This window comes from Peromyscus leucopus, chromosome 9, assembly GCF_004664715.2.
Source record: "Peromyscus leucopus breed LL Stock chromosome 9, UCI_PerLeu_2.1, whole genome shotgun sequence".
NCBI classification, from domain to species: domain Eukaryota; kingdom Metazoa; phylum Chordata; class Mammalia; order Rodentia; family Cricetidae; genus Peromyscus; species Peromyscus leucopus.
The window spans coordinates 42,814,586-42,833,636 of NC_051070.1; the positions used below are offsets into that span (position 1 = coordinate 42,814,586).

The 19,051-nt window shown below is 39.9% G+C and overlaps 1 long non-coding RNA gene across 1 annotated transcript in view; it reads right to left on the reverse strand.

Moving 5' to 3' along the window:
* Positions 1 to 3,356: 3,356 nt before the first annotated feature.
* The window catches only part of LOC119088501, a 101,876-nt gene continuing 86,181 nt past the window's right edge, over positions 3,357 to 19,051 (reverse strand). Inside the window, exon 3 of the long non-coding RNA XR_005092147.1 lies at positions 3,357 to 4,048. This is a non-coding gene — a long non-coding RNA (uncharacterized LOC119088501). The remainder of the gene's footprint in view (positions 4,049 to 19,051) is intronic.

The window sequence follows — 19,051 nt, forward strand, 5'->3', positions numbered from 1 at the left end:
GAGAACATATTCTGATGGCATGAAATTTTATCCACAATGGTTTTCCTCTCCAACTGAACAGTGTTTAACCTTCGTTCTTATTGCAAAAAAAAAAAAAAAAAAAAAAAAGAATGACTCCATAGCCTTTGAAGCCTACTTTATCCACTTGCTTGGTAAGCATTAAACAACACATTGGTGAGCTAGTGTTCCATCCTAGAGTGACATTTAAAAGCTCTCAAGTTTAATTACTATGGATAACCATTGATCACTCCTTGGATGCCCCTAGGGCAGTGGACATTGAGGTATGCCATCCATCTCCCATTTCATGGTGATATTGTGGCTGGCTTCCTTCCCCTCTTCATCACTGGCTGATGGGACTGATGGAGATCGGCTGCAGCACTTTCAAAGTGCCTCCCATTCTCTCACCTGCTCCGCTTGACTACTGAACTGAACCATGTTGTGACAGTCTGCCTGCTCTTCCCTGTTCAGATTAATGAATACAGCTTTAGCTGTTAATTCAAAACTAGTCAAGCTTATATCCAACAATTAGAGACCAATTTTCATATTCAGCTTGAATATATCAGAGGAAGGGTGTGGAGAGGGGAATGCAATTTGGTGTGATTCCGTGAAGTCTAAGGGGAGCACAAAGAAGGAAGAGTCAGGGAGCCTGAAGATAGCACCTGAAACTCTCATTGGGTCTTGCTGCAATGAAATGTTTCAAGCCTCAACGTCTTTCCAAGCTACAAGAATGTGGCCCTGGGGGTTTTGAGCTTTCCACCTTGTAGCTAGACTGCAATCCATCAAAAATAACAAGCACATGGCAGGCCCCTGTGCTCTTCTGCCTTCTAGGAGGGTCAGCAGCTAAGCCAGCATTTGAAGAGGCTCCAGAGTCAGAACCCAATGTCCCTCCTTCTCTTTTCTTCTGTCCACAATAAGAAATGAAATGTTTACTTGTACACAGAATTATAGAAGTGACCTCATGTGGCCCCGATCAAGATCATCCAGGGCAATGGGAATTTTGTGCTTCATTTTCAACCCTGCCGTGCCCTCCCTGACTCTAACGTGAAAGCTACAAATGCCTTGTCTCAAATGAAAAAGCTACACAAGGACCTCCAGATGCCAAGAACTGTCGAGACGAACTCTTATCAGAATTTATATTTACAGACAGAGGAAAGAAGCTGGCCAGGGATTTCTTCCTCTGGCTTCTGGTAACACAGGCAAATCAGTGGAGGACATGCCCATCGCAGGTAGGCAATACCCATGCCCCAGAATTAAAATTTCCTCTGTATCATTCTGACTGGTCTTATTTTTAAACTAAGGAGCCCATGGATAGAGAACAGCACACACTGGTTAGCACAAATGTTGGCAGTATGTAGTAATGAAGATTGATCTTGAATTTTTTTTTTCCTCTTGCCCCAGTACTTATGAATAGTCTTTAGCTCAGCTGAGCAAAGAAAGAAATGGAAGTATCCTCAAGTGTACAAATGGGGGACTTGAGGAGAGAGGGTGGTGATTCTTGGTGGAATATCCCCACACAGGAGATTAAGAAAAAAATAAAGTGGCTGAGAGCCACAGCATGTGGAGTGGCCATTTCTCTTGTTCTCTATTCTCAGATTCCCGGAGTGTGTGTCATATGTTACTTCTCCCATTGCTGCGGTGAAATGGCTGACAGAAAGCAACTTAGAAGGGGAGGATTTATTTCTGTTTACAGATTGAAAGAGTACGGTACATCATGGCAGGAGAGGCCTGGTGGCAGGCCGCGTGCTTGGCTAGATAAGCCAAAGGCAAAGGTGAATACGGCACTCCTCAGGCTTTGCCCTTCCTGGCACCTTTCATTCAGTTTGGACTCGGGGCCGAGGGGATGGTGTCACTCATGTTTAAGTGGGACTTTCCTCTTCAGTTAAACCTCTTGGAAAGTCCCTGATAAGTATCCAGACGTGTGCCTCTTAGGTGAGTCTAAATCCAGTTGAGTTGACAATGAAAATTAACCATCACAGTCTCTGGTGTCTTTAAAAGATGTCTATTGTTGTTCTAATGCGCAGGATGGATGCGAGAAATGAATGAAGTAAATGTAAATCTTGCAGTACACAGAATTTAATAATGACACAGTAGAAAATATATCAATACTGGTTCCTGTGTTCCTAGAGGTTTATATCTGACTGGGGACATATATTTTTAAAACATGAATAAATAAATGGATATTTACTGAGTAAATGCTATGTGACAAAAAGTGGAAGTAGAGTTTACATTCATAAAAAAAAAAATCAAGAATGATAACTGGCCCAATAGTGTGGGCCTATAATTCTTGCTACTCAGGAGGGTTAGGCAGAAAGATCACAAGTTCAAAGCCAGCCTGAACTAAAATGTGAGTATCCTAGGTAACAAAATGACCCCCTTCCTGTCTCAAAAAAAGTAAAAGTAAAAAGAGAGTTTGGGATGTAGTTCAGCAACATAACACTTGGCTAGATGGAATGTCACCAGAGTTCATTCCCAGTGCTGGGAGAATAGAAGAAAAAGAAAAAAAAATAGGAGCAAAAGTCTACCATGGTTCACGAAGTCTAAGAAAGCCACTCTGGGGAAATGATGTTGAATCTGAGATAAGAGAAGGATCCAGAAGGCTTTCCATGCACAGTGGATGCAAAATCGCATGTCCTATGAGATGGAAAGAGAGATGACTGTGGACGTGCAAGGGTAAGACCCCAGTAAACTGAGACTGGATCGTTATGATTATACTTCAAATTCATGCTATTCAAATCTGATCCAGACATACCCTAGAAGCTTGCTGTACAAGCAGAACCTCCAGTTTCATCCCAGACAACCACATGAGGGCTCACCCTTTGACAAGATTACTGGCAACCCTTTGCACTTCTGAGATTAAGAGGCCACTGGAAAGTATAAACTCAGTGGTGTGCCCCTCTTTATGCTTTTAAAGGGTTCTTCTAGGTATCATAATAATGGAATTTATTGATATTATGGCTTGTGAAGCTTCTGACTAGCTTACTGTTCCTTCTTCCAAGGTAATCCTGCTGTTACCTGGCAATATCTCCCCTGAATTCCCAGCCCGGTTCCCAGCGTTGCTCTCCTGAGTATATGTTGCCTGTGTCACAGTCTGCTTGCTTTTTACTTGTAAGTGTCACCTTTTCCATGTTTTCTAGAGCAGAGGGCTGCCAGATGCCTAAGGGAGTTGACCCAGGAAGCTGCATGCTCTTCCATCCCAAAGTCTTTCTCTGTGCTAGAGAGAACTGCTGCATTTAATGTTGAACCACATGCCTTCAGCTGCCTCTTCCATACATAGCCTCTTCCAGGGAAGCGGCTTCATGTTACAGTTATCTGTTCCCACTGCACATTCCTTCTGTGCCCCAGGAACTCAAGGACCAAGTTTAAAAAAAAATCAGCAGTTCAAGTTATGATAATATTCCAAAGATGAGAACGGAGTTCGTATGTAAATGCCAGCCATCTTTGTATGAAGAATAAAACTTTTTAATCGATTGTTGGGGGAGCTGTTAATGAGCTAACCACTTTTAATTCAACATTTGACAGTAATTGCAACAGAATTACATTTAACAAGACAGGAACCTCTATGGGTTTTTAACAGGCAAATGAGGTAACAGCACAGCCCCTGTGAAGGAACGGAGATAATCAAAGGAGCCTCCACGCCTCTGGCTGCATCTGAGTGACAAGACTATCAACAGGAACCCCCAGAGACTGGTGTTATGGTTGTATGGAATAGGATATAAAACAAGATTTTTACTCCAAATGTGGTGGCTGGTGGAGCACAGAGGTTGCTGGGGATGGCTGGAGATCTTGCTCAGCTAAAGCTGTCAAGGCGTCTGGGAGGCACGGCAGGGAAAAGACATTTCTTAATGGGTCTTAATAGAAGTTAAGAGGCAACTTTTGCAGCGATGTCATGAGTAGCTGCAATCCATCTCCATTATGTGGCAAGAGGGAGGAATGCCTTCCGTCATTCTGGGGAGCTCTGCAGAGGAAAAGCGGTTCACGCTGTTGCTCAGCATCCTCTCGCAACGGCACCGTGGAAGTTATTCCTTGTATTAGCAGGCTTCAATCAGACCTACAAAATGAGGGCAGAATTAGAAAGGAGGTATTTGTATGTGCGATGGAGGAGGGTCAGTGGGAGCATGGTAAGGATTTAATCAGGTCATACTGTATTTAATCCCTGGGCTGCTCTGGGGATCTGAGGGAGGCAGCTGGGAGTCCCACAGAGGCACGGCTCCAAAATTGTCTTCATTATGCATGTTCTTGAAACCCTCTGAAGAAGCTCACCTTTCTCACCTCAAATGGCTATGTCACCACCTTTGTTGCTGCTCTAACTCCTGCTTTAATGGATTTTTCTGAGCTTCCAACTTTGAAACCACATAGAAAGAACAACCTCAGCAGAGCACTGCTGGTGTTATGCAGATCAAATGTCATCAGTCCTGGGGGACAATGTCACTACAGAAAGATGGTCAAACTTGGGTGGTTGAAAAGCCAAACAAATGGATTCTGTGTATCAGTGGTCTCTAAAACTGGCTCCAGGAAAAGCGATTCTTATTTTCTCTTAGCAAAATTTCATCTCTGTTGCAAAACAAACAGAGGAAGTCAAAATGCCATTTTTTAATACAATGGGGGAGGAGGGGGAGGAAGCAAAATAGCTAACAAAACAGTCTCCTAGTTATATAAGGAAAAAGAACCTTTGGATACAAAGTTCATATCTGACAGGTAATATGACAATAAAAAGGGGAAAACATGAATTAAAATGCAATGAAAAGTTCATACTCTCATGCATCAAGAAACAAGAGAATGCCCTTAAATTGATCAGCTCTCCGGCTGGAGTAAGGGCTTCAAATAATGGATGAATACATCATTCATTTTCTTGCAGATGTAAGTCGAACCATGGTGGTGAGGCTAATTTGAGTCCCTTCTTAAAAGAATATAAAGAAAATGTGATATACACATATAGCAGAAATTGTTTTGAGCCACAAGAATAAGGAGGTTGTGCCATTTGCAGGAACATGGGTGCAACTAGAGGTAATCATACTAAGATAAAGTCTCAGACAATTACAGTATGTTTCTCTCATCAGCAGCTCCTAGATTTCATATAGTTACATAAAACTGTGTGTGTGTATATATGGTGTAAATTGGAAGTGAAAATGTCTGGAAGACAAAAGGTGAATGAAGGAAAGAAAAAATGGAAGCAATATGCCCAACATACAATATAAACCTGTAAGAAAACTTTTAAAATAATAATAAAGTTAAAGTTAAAAAAAATCAGTGTAGCCTCTAATCTTATTTTAAAATAAGGGCATAAATGCATTCATTTTATACTATGCATTTATGCAGAGTAGGAAATTAAAAGTGCTTTTAAGTATAATTCAAAACCATGGACTAAAATGACGATAGACAGCTAAGGTTTCTGTCCATATCATGTGAAGAAAATCTACCTTAGTACTAAATAGTTCCGCTGAAAGATAGTGTCAGAATGAGGGACACTGAAGGAGATCATTAGCAGGTCACCAGTCACAAAACACCTGGTCAGTCCTTAAGATCTGATCAATGAAACATAGTGGACAGACCACTGAGCATGCCATAGCAAGATAAAAGTTTTTTTTAAAGTGCTAGACCAGAATCAGATTATGCTGAAAAATGTAATTCCTCAAGCTGAGTGCTCTGAAAACACACAAGGGAAATTTAGGAAGTTATTTCCTCTGATCCACACTATAACCCCTGGATCAGAATCACAGGGCAGAACCATGCTGTCTCCCGCAGCTCTAGTCTCTGCTAGTTCTTTCAAGTTGAGTCACACAACACAATATTGAATAAGGGTTAAGGATGAGACCCCTAATTTAATGCCAAAGAGCTCAGAGGCCTGATGTTAATAAGCATTAGTGTAATGAACAAGAAAAAAGTCTAGTAAGCCCCAGTGGTCTCTGACTTGGTGATTAAAAATCAATGTTAAGGAATTCAAGGGTTGGAAGACAGGGAACATCTTCACCACTCTTCCATCAGACTCTTACATAGAAACCTGACATGTAGAAGTTCATCCGCGAACAGCCTATGAATGAAGGAGTTGGAGAGTCTCCACCTAGCAATTTCTTGTTCCCATAAAACACAAGGTGAAAAGATGCCAGCACAGCCAGAGATCAGAGTGGAAAGTCCTTCATCTCCAAAATGTATGTATCAGAACATCGACACTCAGGAAGCTGGTCAACCCTGATCTTTGAATCCTCCACAATCACTCAACTTTATATCTCTCCTTTTGCTTATGACAATAACGAGTTCTCAGGAAATGTACAGTACATGGTGTTCACTGAACTAATCAATGCAACTGTTTTACAGTCACGATTATGTCCTTAGTTCCAAGGACAAATTTTATAGTGGGTCTCTTCTATCTTTTAAAAAGTAAATTAAAAAGTAAATAGACACTAAAACAGACCTATGGACTACAAGTCAAGTGAATGCCCCATTAATTCACATAGCTCACAGAAAAAGAAAAAGCTGTTTCAATGTTTTGAATGATTTAACTTCAGTATTTTTCAATTCTTCATTAAAACCATAGAAATGAAGGGAAACAAAACTGTACAGAGTTTCTACTTAATAACCAGCATGTTTTGCCCATTTATGTAAATTTTCCAGCCAGTCAAAGTGAGAACTAGCATTAGATCTTGGAATTCCCTTAAGTCTGTTAACCCACATCTGTGGCACCTCTCTTGAGACATGGACAGAGCTCTGACCGATGCAATGTAAGCCTAGGTGTGGTGGCCGACACCCATATTACCACCTCCAAGGTGAAGCTTCCTGTTTTTCTTCTCTTTTCTCTTCCCACTGAATGGCATCTACTTGGCAATGACCCAGTTGTAACTAAGTACACATAGACAGTCTTCGAAAAAGACTCAAAAAACTTGGGTCCCTAGATGCCTGCCTGAGCAAAGTCTTCTCTACCATCCTGAGCTGTTTGCTTTGGATTGTTGCCTGAGAAAGAAGAAATCTGCCATAACTGAGACCCAATACTTGCCCATATTGTTTCAGTGGCTTTTGCATACATATTATACTTCTTATGCCAAGGTCCTAAGATTCCATTTATGTTCAATAGGCCAAACATCTAATGTTTCATCTGTAAACAGTATTCCCTAAAGATAGTTGTATGGGCTAAAGAAAGTATTGTTTTCTGTTAGCCTGTTCAGCTGACAACCACCCATAGAGACTGTTCTCAGATAGTTGGGGGGTGGGGTGGTATTTGGAAAATGGGAGTGACTAAGAAGCTAAAAATATTATGATATGCAGTGTTTCTTGACCCGGACATATCATTTGAAGGTGCATTTGGTGTTGATATTGTAAATACATTCTCAGTGACAAGGAACAATATTCAGGAGACTCTTTTTGGGTATGTGAGCAGCATTAATTAGCAAACTCCGAACTCACTGTGCATGCATATTCCAAAGTTCAAGCAGTGGCAATTTGCCCACCTAAACCTTATACAGCTTTTATTGTTTTGCCGGGTCTGCTTACTTAAATGCATAAATTAAGTACCATGCATAGCACCTACTTAAAAATATGGCAGGATTCCTTGGGAGAAGTGCAAATTAAAGTGTCAAGGACAAAAAAAAAAAAAAAAAAAAAACCCTTTGGCTTCTCACACTCAGAGTTATATCAAGAGATAAAAGCCAGATTTGAAGATGTGCTGGTTGCCAGACCAAGTGTGGCTACCTATCCTGGCCCTTCCTGACTCCAGCAAATCATACACACACACACACACACACACACACACACACACACATGCACACACGCACGCACGCACGCACACACTGGGGAAGAGCATTTCTCCCAATCTCAGCATTTTCCAGTTGCCCCAACTTCTTGTATAGGATTGAGGAGCTTTTAAACAATTGACCTTCTTGTTTCATGATACTTAAAAATTAAGATAAATCTATCATTTTCTCTGAAGACTTAACAATCCGTCCTAAGATAAATTAAACAAATTTTTGTAATACTGTCAGGCTACCAAATAGGCCAATCATGCAAAGTCCCACTTGTCATCTGCCTGCCCCCACTTAATTTTATTATTGGAGTAAGTGACACCAGCTTATCATCAGCCACCAAAGAGAAAAGAGATCTTTATTTCCCCTATCCCTTGCTAGTCAAAAAAATATTCAAAATAGAACTTAAGTCCAATTTTTTTCATGGGATGTTTCCCTATGCAAGAACAAAGGAACATGTCTCATCATTTCCTAGTCCATCTTCCCTTATTAAAGCCTAGTTCTAATTGTGAAAATTCAAGGTACATCTTGAGTAAATAATTCCCATCCCTCCCCAGTTCCAGAGAACATAAAGGAGAGGGTTGCAGCGTCTTATTCTATTGTTGCCATGGCTCTCTGCACCAGCTCAGCCATCTGAAAGATAGCCGAATCTCTGGGTCTCATGTCGAGTGCTTACTTTTTATCATTTCAACCTGTTTCTCTCTGATAGCACTCCTGTCAAATTTATGAATAAGTCTGGAAATTTTCGAGATAAGCTGAAATCACTCTTATTTGTTGGCTTCTGACTCAAATTCCCTCCACCTCATTGAGGAGGAAGCTTCCGATTTTAAACTCTGGCTGCTGGATGTGTGTTTGCCCCAACTCCGGCTGTAAATCACACTTGGTTTCACAGAAATTGATAAAGCCTGTGAGCTTATAGCATCCCTTCCAGAACTAGCTAAGAGTTACTCTCTGGGAGATGAAGCCAGTCAGTGGCCCTTCTAGCCACATAAATATGATCCTATTAGGTGGAATTCAGTGGGCCTGTCTAGCACCGGGGGTTGACCCAAACAGCTCCATGAAGCGGCATGATCGAAGTGATAAAAGAACTTTCCCACAATGGCAAAAGGGGAAGACAAACGACAGAGGGGTCTGTTTTAATTTTGTTCTTTGCCCTCCAATCTGATTCCACAGCCACAAGGCTTTCTTGCATTTTTATATGCATGAACACACACTGATCCACCAATACAGCCCATCTCTCACACCTCGGGTCCCACATCATAACACAAGCTGCTGTTGTGAAAAATCCAAAGCACACTTATGTAGGCTTTGTCAGGTGTGGGAGAGCAGCTGAAATGATAAAGATGAGATAGTAAGTTGACCCAACTCCTGCCTTTCTCACTCAAAAACGCCGCCTTTGGTGGTGCTGGTGAAGAACAGTGCTAATGGTAGAGAACTATGCGGCAGTGCTGCTATGAATTTGCATGAAGAAAAGGACATATTTGATCAAGCTGCCCATGCTTTGCCATCACAAGACCTGCATTGCTCTGTTAGCTCTCATTAGACTCCATGAAAGACCATCTGCTAACAAGGAAATGCAGGGGTTGAATGTTCACCCCTCATTTAACTCACCTGTGATAGACACCCAGCATATTAGACAAACATTTGCATTGGATATTATTGACACTAAGGTTGCGCCTGTGCGGTGTGGGATGGGAACTGGGAAAGTAAGAAAAAACCATTCACACATGGAACAGCCAAAGGGAGGGTGGGATGTTTTGTTTTGTTTTGCTGATGTGGTCCAACATTAGTGTACTTTATTCCCATAGGAGAATGTATTCCACTCTACTCAGGAGTTAATGATAGTGATAGACTTGGTTTTTCAACCTAGTTATTACCTTTAGTAAAATGTTTTTTTTTTTTTTCTAAATCAGGGAAACCCAAAAGGAACTTTAATGAATCTGATACAATCTGTGGGAATAGAGTTTCTCAACACTACACAAGTGATGGCTGAGGGATGTGAAACTTTTTTTATACAAAGGGGTTAAGGGCAAATCCTCTTTGACTTGTTGGGACCCAAAGCAAGAATTATTGCTCAGAATGCCTAAGTTATGGGTCCCTTTGTTCAGACATTTGGGGAAAATCGAATATGTGATTAAGACAGATTTTTCTCTGAGGCTTTGAAAGGGTTTTCCTGACAAGGAGAACTCACTTTCAGGTTTCTCTCTCAACATGGTCTTGACAAATTAATGGATGAAACTAAGATTAAAATATCTTAAATTAGACACTAAATTCTGTGAATTGTTTTCAGTGTGTAATTAGAGTAAAAACCAAAATTGGGAACCTGCCAGTTCCCAGAACTTTTCAGGTCTCTACAAAGGGGGGAGCTCACTGTCTCTTCATTTTCTTATTAAGGACAAGCTCACTGGAGAAGCATTGCCCGCCTTGGATCGAGCAGTGGGTGACATTTCACTATGTGTGGCTTCCTACAAAGAGAACAATCATCTGGCTGCCATAAGGAGACACTGCGGAAGAGGCATTAGTGGACGGAAGGCAGCGCATTTCATCCTCAGAGAGCTGATGGATGTGACGGTGTCACTTGACAGGCAGCTGTGTGCCAAGCTGCTTGACACTCAAAAGGCCATCCCGAACCTGTCATTTAAGATGCATCTGCTCTGGCAGAACCTTGAATGGGGTGTCAGCTTCATAAAAAGACCCCTCTGGTAGATAATATGAACATGTTGTAAATGAAATAACTATGTCATTCCAAAGAAAAAAATACCAGTGGGGACACGCTGAATTCCTGTCTCCTTCCTACAACCTCATCAGGGAAAGAATGTGAAGTTGGGAATAAATGTGGTATGAAGGACTGCTGTGAAGATAATTTTAGTATTGTCTCAGAATCACACCAAGGGAAGTACGCTGAGGAATCTCCAGTGGAGCCTTCCACATCAGTGTCTGAAATAGGTAGGCATCCTCATCCTATCACCATCCTAAGCCCTATTGCACGCATTTACTTTGGCCCTTCATTAAAGATGTGTTAACACTTCTCCAAATGCTTTCCATTAAATAAGTGATCTCCCTCCCTCCCTCCCTCCCTCCCTCCCTCTCTCTCTCTCTCTCTCTCTCTCTCTCTCTCTCTCTCTCTCTCTCTCTCTCTCTCTCTCACACACACACACACACACACACACACACACACACACACACACGAAATATACCTCCAAATCCACCAAGCCATGAGATATGTCCCCGTATCTCATATGCAGAGAGCCTGCAAGATTCTGAAATGGTCATTTGGAGACATCATTTTCAGGTCTTGTGGATTTAAGTTTATAGTACGCTAAGCAAAGAAATGTTTCTCCACATTCGTCACTATTCTGACATTTCATAGTATGTGACAGCTTTCAGTTTTTATGCTTACCATCTCTCTTAATCTTCATGAACTATCTATTTTAAAGAAGAGAATGAAGCTCAAAAAAGTGTGAGAGCCTTTGCAGGAGCCATGCCGCTGGAACCCAGGGGAAGTGGACTCTTTTCACATGTTGGTCAGCACCACTCCAACACCTTTCCTGAGCAGGGGAATGCACTTTTATGCATCCGCTGGTAGAAAGCTCCGGTTCTCCAACTTTATGAAACATAATGAAGCCAGCAGATACTTTGCATATGGAATACACCATAAATAACCATATCCTTTTAGAGTTTATGAGAATCCCTACTATGCATTGCCTCTCATTATTACCATCCTCCCCTGGTCAAAGTATGATCACTGTGTTAATAATATCTTTCATCATATATATCAAAGAAGCAGTAGGGGCCTCTCTAGCAAGGAAGACGCATGCCCACAACACAGAAGTAGTCAAGTTGTAACTTCTCCTCTGCTCTGTAATGCTTAAAAATGCAAGACAGAAAGAGGCTTAGTCCTCGGAGCAATGGTGAAGAGATCAAGTACCTAGCATATAAACGTCTAGCAAAGACAGCTCCAAGTACAGTCATCCAGCTTCCTAGATCTTCTGTTTGCCACCAGGTTTTGTCTTCAAGACTTCCTTTTCCTCTCTAAGCTACAAAAAAAATTCTTTCTACTAAGTTAATCAGTGTTCATTTCTGTTTTCAAAAAAAGCCTTGTGTGCCATACCAAAATTTGTTAGCTTTAATAGATGTGGTTTTTCCAATGCTCTGAGCCTCTTGTAATAATTGAGTTTGACATTTGAGAAAGTTCTAAAAACCTAACGTACCTTCCCTGAAAATCAGGGGGAAAATTGTATCTTATATTCAAAGCACTGACCTGGAGTGGACACATTAATTTTCTGATCTTGACCATTATATAGCAGAGTTAATATAAGGTTAAATTACAGGACTAGTGGTAATTTTGTCCAGGAGAGCTCCTGACAGCAGACAGTGCTTCCTCTCTGGAACCCATAATACTAAATATATAGAGCATCATTGGGCAAGCAATCACCCAGTGCCTTAAGACTATAATTTGATTAGTATTATATATTAAATATGTCCTCAAATATGGTTCTCATACCTTTTTTATAAACTATCATCCAATTCCTCTAATTGGAATTATTTGATCAGTGTTATATATTAAATATTCCTCAAATATGGTTCTTATATCTTTTTTTATAAACTATTATCCATTTTCTCTGATTAGAATTATACTGAGCTAGACAGCAAAGACTTGGTACTAATTTCTTTGTATTTCCTACCAATTATAGTATGTAGATAATTTTTTTTACTTTAAAAAATGTACTTACCCTTTTGTAAATTTTATGAAAAACCATGTCTTCTATTTTGAATCTTGGCAATTTATTTTCTGTTCCTTCATACATTGAAATTGTCCTTATTTATTCTGTCGCCAGTTATCACATTTATATGCCCATAGATAACTAACAAATATTTGAAACTTAATGATTGATTAATAACAGAGTGATTCCTGACATTTATAACTGCCAATATTATTAAAGCAATATCTGACATGAAATGACAAGAGAAAAAAGGAATTTGAAAAGAGGACAGCAATAATTGTAGGTAGGATATAAAAATCTTACAAGAGGACTTTGTGGAATATAAATTAGTGCACACATTGAGTGTACACTAGGATGTTCAATAACCTTGCTTTCTGCATGAAAAGACCCCTTTCCTTCTTGATCACTTGACTTTACTTCATTAAAAAAAAAATGGACCTCATATAAACAGAAGTTGCGGACAACTGTCACTTTTTGAATTAGATCCATTCATATCTAATTAAACCCAATATTCAGAAAATAATAACAACAACACAAAGCCTTTGGGGACTCAGTAAAAATAAAAATCAGAAGAGCCGCTAGTGGGAAATTGGTAATGGTGCACGCACATTTTAAAAACACTCCTTTCAGCTGCCAGTTGCCTTGTCTAATCAGGGCACCTCTGTTCTGAAGGAGCAAATATCAAAGTCAAGATGGAATGTAAATGCAGCATTATAATATATGGCATGTAGAATGAAGATATGGCAAAGGTTGACAGTGATGATGATTAAACCGTTTGGGATTTGGTCTTAGAGACATGAGGACAGAATCCATAATCACCAGTCCTCCTCTCCTCGTTACACACAACCTGCTAATAATATACACCAGTTCCATAATTGCCTACTAAAAGATAGGTGGGGAGTTCATTAGCCACGCTAATTACAGGAACAATTTATGCTACATCATCAGCAGGAATGTTTAAAACACCCCTTGAAAGCAAAACAATGTAAAACCGACCTTCATAGATACAGAACACCTGTTCTCTGGGCCAGGCTAGAAGAGAAAAATCATAAAAAAAAAAATAGAGTCAATGGAAGCAGAAAAAGTATTTTCTTTGGCATCCCCAACTGAATGGCAGATGCACATGTCTATTATACGAAGAAAATGGTGCCTTAGAGCTGATGACCTCATCTGGAAAGGGGTCATTTGCAGCTGCTGGCTACTCAAGACGGCACTCACTACTTGTCACCCAGACGTCTAATTTCTTAGTGTTCTGAAGGACTATATCCCCTTCTTCCTCCTCTCTAAAGTGAGTCAGCCAGGGAAGAGCAATAATCCAAAAGTTTTGTGACATGTATTATAAATGTCATGTCCATTTATGCAAAATTCTACCAGATGTTCAAAAGTCAAGGAACAAAAGATGATGGCTGACTAATGACTAGATAGAAAAGTTTAATTGTAAAATTAACAGAAAGAAATCACTGCAAATTTTATTTTAAGACACCATTTAGTAAGTACATATAAGCACTAGGAGCTAATTTTTACTGAAGGGTTTCTTTGAACTTTAGTTTTAGGGCTATTATTATTTCATAATTATGAAATAATTCCTCGTGATTAGGCAGTGTCAACTAAGGATTTTTTTCTTGCAAAAGTCAACCATATCTAAATGCATATAATTACTTTCCCCCTGCAGGAATAGAATTTTTAAAGGGGGTGCTTATTCAGGTAGTGTTTTAAGATCTCTTTAAAATGGAAATGCTTCTTTGGAAATTTTCTACACATTTGACTACAGAAATCTCCTCAGTTCAAACTGTACTAATTAGGGGCATGCACACAGAGGTTGCATATATAAGGTGAAAAGAGAGGAGCATTAATGACCCTGGCTGTGATATCATTTGTGAGAACCGTTCCACTCATCTGACACCATTGAAGTTCAGCTTTCAGTTCTTTCTTTGAAGCCTGGATGAAGCAATATCATGGACACATGTCTTTTGTGTTAGTCATTTTTTTTTTTTTTTTTTTGCTACATTGTAATAGACTACCAACCGAAGATAGTATCCAACCAACACTGGCCATGGGTACAGTTTCTAACATGGCAACTTCTGTGACTTCAGTTGCTTGAGACAGGACTACATGATAAGGGGGCAGGGGCGAGAGATACTGCATGGAAATGATAAACAGTGGAAAGAAAATGCATTTCTAGTGATTTTCATTTTCTCTGATCCATAGTTGCCCGCAGATCTGACCAGTAGATAGGCTCATCTCTGGTAGCATCTGCAAAGCAATCTGTGTGGTTTCGAAGACAGCTGGCCATTAGGGAACTTCTTGGCGGCATTAACTCACTCATACTCTGATACTCTTGTTACTACACATACGAAGAATTGCCTAGTCTTAGGAAAATAAAATTGTTTGTCATTGGCAATATCCTGCCTCCTTAGCTGGCACCACCTCTCTCTATTTCAATATGCACCTGATGCCCAGGCACCTCCAGCAGCCTTTTCCACCTGCCTCTGCTTATCTCAATAAATGTCCATTGACAAAGAACAGATGCCGCCAACCCCATCAGAGGAGAGCTGCTTAAGAATACCACTGCCTAGCCATAGGCCTTTCTCTTTAAAGTTTTATCTAGGCGGGTTTAATGTTCAAAAATATTTAAAGAGCCCTGGAATTTTGCTACAAAATCATGGCCCTTGTAAACATAGCCTTAACATCACCTGTGTGTCAAAAATGCAGAATATTGGGTACCTGCCAGGCCTGTTGAATCTGAACCTGCCATTTTGTGATAAGTACATGCAGATTTAGAGCAAAAGATCTTACTTAACCATCTGCACACAGACTTCAAAGAAACACGTGATCAGAATATTGGATGATGGTCTTTTTGCATATTTCCCCCCGAGGAAGCAACCAGTAAGTAGTTTTAAAATATTTCTTTGTGACCCAAATATACTGGGGGGGGGGGGAACCTAACACTAGAAATGGGACCAAATTTCACAAATTTAAACACTTGTTGGAATCAAACATGAAATAAGTAAGCGAAGGATTTGGGGTAGATTTATAGAAGTAGTCTGCACAGAAACAATGCATTTCTGGTTAAAAAAAAATCATTAGCCTCTCCTTTTCTACCAGTGCTTTTCCTTCTTTTGACGGAAGCATAAGCTCAGGATAATAGCTGTCTACTGCACGGGAGGAGGTGTGCCTGTGTGGTACAGGGTAACTGACAAAGCCTTGGAAGGCTATTGGACGAAGAGAGGCTAGATGTAGTGGCTATCTTTCCCCAGCCAACTGCTTGTACGGAGGAACACTAACCTGGTGTTTTCAAAATCTTCGGACTTTAACAGATTGTTCAAACTCACATGTTTTATGTAAAATCAGTATTTAAATGCAGTATCAATTTTTTTTTTTTATGCCAGAACTGACCACATCAAATTCTTATATAATTAACATTTGCTACAGTAAACCCATCTCTTTCTGAAGGTCATTTGGGCTAGAATCAGAATTCCAGAAAATGTAACCCTGCTTTTCATTTTAAGAATGAGAAGGCAGAAAGGTGAGGTGTCTTGATAATGTTCACAATGAATTCATCTTAGTTAATGTGAGTCTCACCGTGAGAGTCTGTTCAGCAAAGACAAAAGTAATCTAGGCTTTGGAGGCAAGCAGTCATTCAATACAGGGAGTTGGTGATGAAAAGGATGGAAGGGTAGGAGGTGCACAGCTGCTCACAATCCTCACACTTGTTACTAGGTTTGAGTCAGGAAATTGCTGGAACACAGAGAAACCATTTGCAGGCCAGAATAACAGTGCCTAGGCAATAAGGAAAGAAATTCACAGCAGTGCTACAGGAGATTTCTACATCCTGTCTGCTGGCTCTCTCCTTGTGGAGAACAGGATGTTTCCTGCTTTCCTCTCCCTTTCTTGAAGTCTTGCACCTGTGCCTTTTATATAAAATCTAACCTAGAACCCTATGGATAAGTGATCCGAGAAAATACAGTTCACAGGTTTTCAACCTCTGTAATGCAGAGCAGAGGACAGATGATGAGCAGGAACATTACTAAGTGGACAACTGGCCAGCCACAAATAACAATACTTATCCTATGCTGTGCCCGACTTGGCCTCATTTATTGCACACTAGCTGTAACATGGCCTTTCCTGAGATAGCTTCTAACTCATACACATTGAACTAACAAATCTATCGTAAGGAACAAACTTTATTCTGCTGAGCATATAGTTCAAGAAGAAAAGAAAATATTGATCAATTAGAGACTTACCTGGAAAATAAATAAGGAAGAATTGACAATATTAAGACAGCAATAAACATTTATCTATGTGCATAATTTGAGTATGCAATACCTTAGTTTTAACTTTTATACTAATCTGCATCTATTGACAGCATGAACTTTATGTTACAGAAATAAATAAGATATACATATTAATGTCAGAACATACAAATAAGAGTACAGGTGGTTAGACTCATGGTAGATACAAATCAAGATCAATGCTTTCAAAACATTGAACCAGAATTTAAATTTCTTCATGAGTTGTCTCTTCTTTTCATAATTTATCTCTGCATAAGTATGGCAAGTTTCCCCTTATCACATTCCTTCACCAATACCTTCTTTGACTAAGGCTCACTCCATATGATGGAACCCATATGAACACTGCTTGGGTGACCAAAACCAAAGACTAGATTCCCAGTGACCTAAGGTAAAACCAAATACTGCTGTTCCCCAAAAACAAACAAAAGAAAACCACCACAACAAAACATAGCAATTAAATGTCTCCTAATGGTATTCTGCTTTACTCATAGATCAGTGCCTTGCTCAGCCATCATCAGAGATGGAAACAAATACAAAGACACATAGCCAGATTTTATAAGGAGAGTGAAAGACCTTGGAACACTCATCCCTAAATGGTATGTCTCCATCAAATCCATTCCCTCAGGAAATAGGGAACCCAGTGGAAGGACACAGAATTTAAGAGCCAGATGGGATGGAGGACATCAAGAAAGTAAGGCCCTCTAAAACAAAAGGATTGACACATATGAACTCACAGAGGCAGGAGAAGCATGCATGGGACCTGCATGGGTCTAGAATTGAATGATTTTTCTTAATGAGAATTCTACAGAAACTATTAGCAAGATGCTGTTTTCATCAGGAAAACATTGCTTAAATTGAATATAGCACCGTGTCAAGCCAAACCTCTGTTATCTTCTATTCCAATTCATAAGTTTAAACCCTTCAATCAGTAACAAGTATTTTACAAAGAGTTAAATATTCCGACCCATCCAGACATGGAAGGAAATGCATTGAGAGTACATCCTAGGGATTCCATTCAGCCCCCACTCTATAGATGCAAATGGCCCTTTGTTTTCAGAAACAAATAATCAGTTGTCCTACAACTCCCAACAGTAGAACATAATGAATAATTTGGGAGCACAAGTCTCATAGCCAGTACAGAAGGCAAAGGAAATCACAGAAAGAAATAAAAGCGAAACATAGTCTTGGAAACACCATTTAAACCCCAATTCTAGGTGATCGTAACTTATGGACACACTACTTTCAAAGTAAGTAGATAAAACACTACTAGTTGCTCCTCTCCTGTCTAAACTTCAGCTACCCTAATATTCAGAAGAGCACAAACCTGACAATATTTTTAAGTGGAAGGTTTTCATCAGAGTAATTTGACTCCATGCTCACTCAAAATTAATTTTTAAAACAGTGAGAGCACTCACACACACATACATAAACAGTGATATACTCTGAATATGATAATCATGAATTTATAGGAAATATATTTATTCCTGTTTAAGAAATGTCCAAGGCTATCTAGCTCCTGAAGTTCAGCAGGCTGTGACAGCCAGCAGCCAGTCAACTGAGCACTGCTCATGTTTGCTCAGAGCATTAGTGACTGTCTCAATCATCTCTGGTCACTCAGAGAAGTCCACTACTCTGTTATACAAGGACAGGAATCATTTCAATCAAAGGTACAGCACAAAAGAAAGACAGAGTTTTCATCCCAATGCCATGTGTTTTCAGGCAAACAAGGGGCCAACAGTTGCCTGCAAACCCTTTCCTCAGAACCAACTTCATGGTCACAGAAGAAAAGGAAAAAGAGTTGTGTTTCCAAATACCTACTTCCAAAACCACATGAACGAACTCTGGTGTATTCTTCTCCCTTGCTTTCAAACCTCTCTGCTAAAAATCATTAATTCCCTCACATGTCTTTCAAGTACCATGAATGTACAAGGGAGTTAATTGAAATAAAAATGAGGTGCTCAGTTTAACACAAAACAAATAGCAAATTCTACATGCCACATCCATGCACTGGTACGAACGTGAAAGCATATGTCTGTCAAGGACAGACTCTCTCTGTGAAACCTTCAGTCAGCCCACTGTCTAGCATCACACCAATAATGTAAGATAATTTTGCCCCATGAATTTTAGAGAAAGAACATGATTTCTTCTTCTATGGTTTCAAATAAGTGCCCCAAATATCTATTTTAGTTTGCTTTTGTAGATCCCAAATATTAGTGCTAGAGTTGGGGGGATCGTCAAAGGAAGGTTTGTGAAAATATTCTGCTTCTGAAAAGGGGTGAGCATGCTGCCATGCGTTATTATTTTT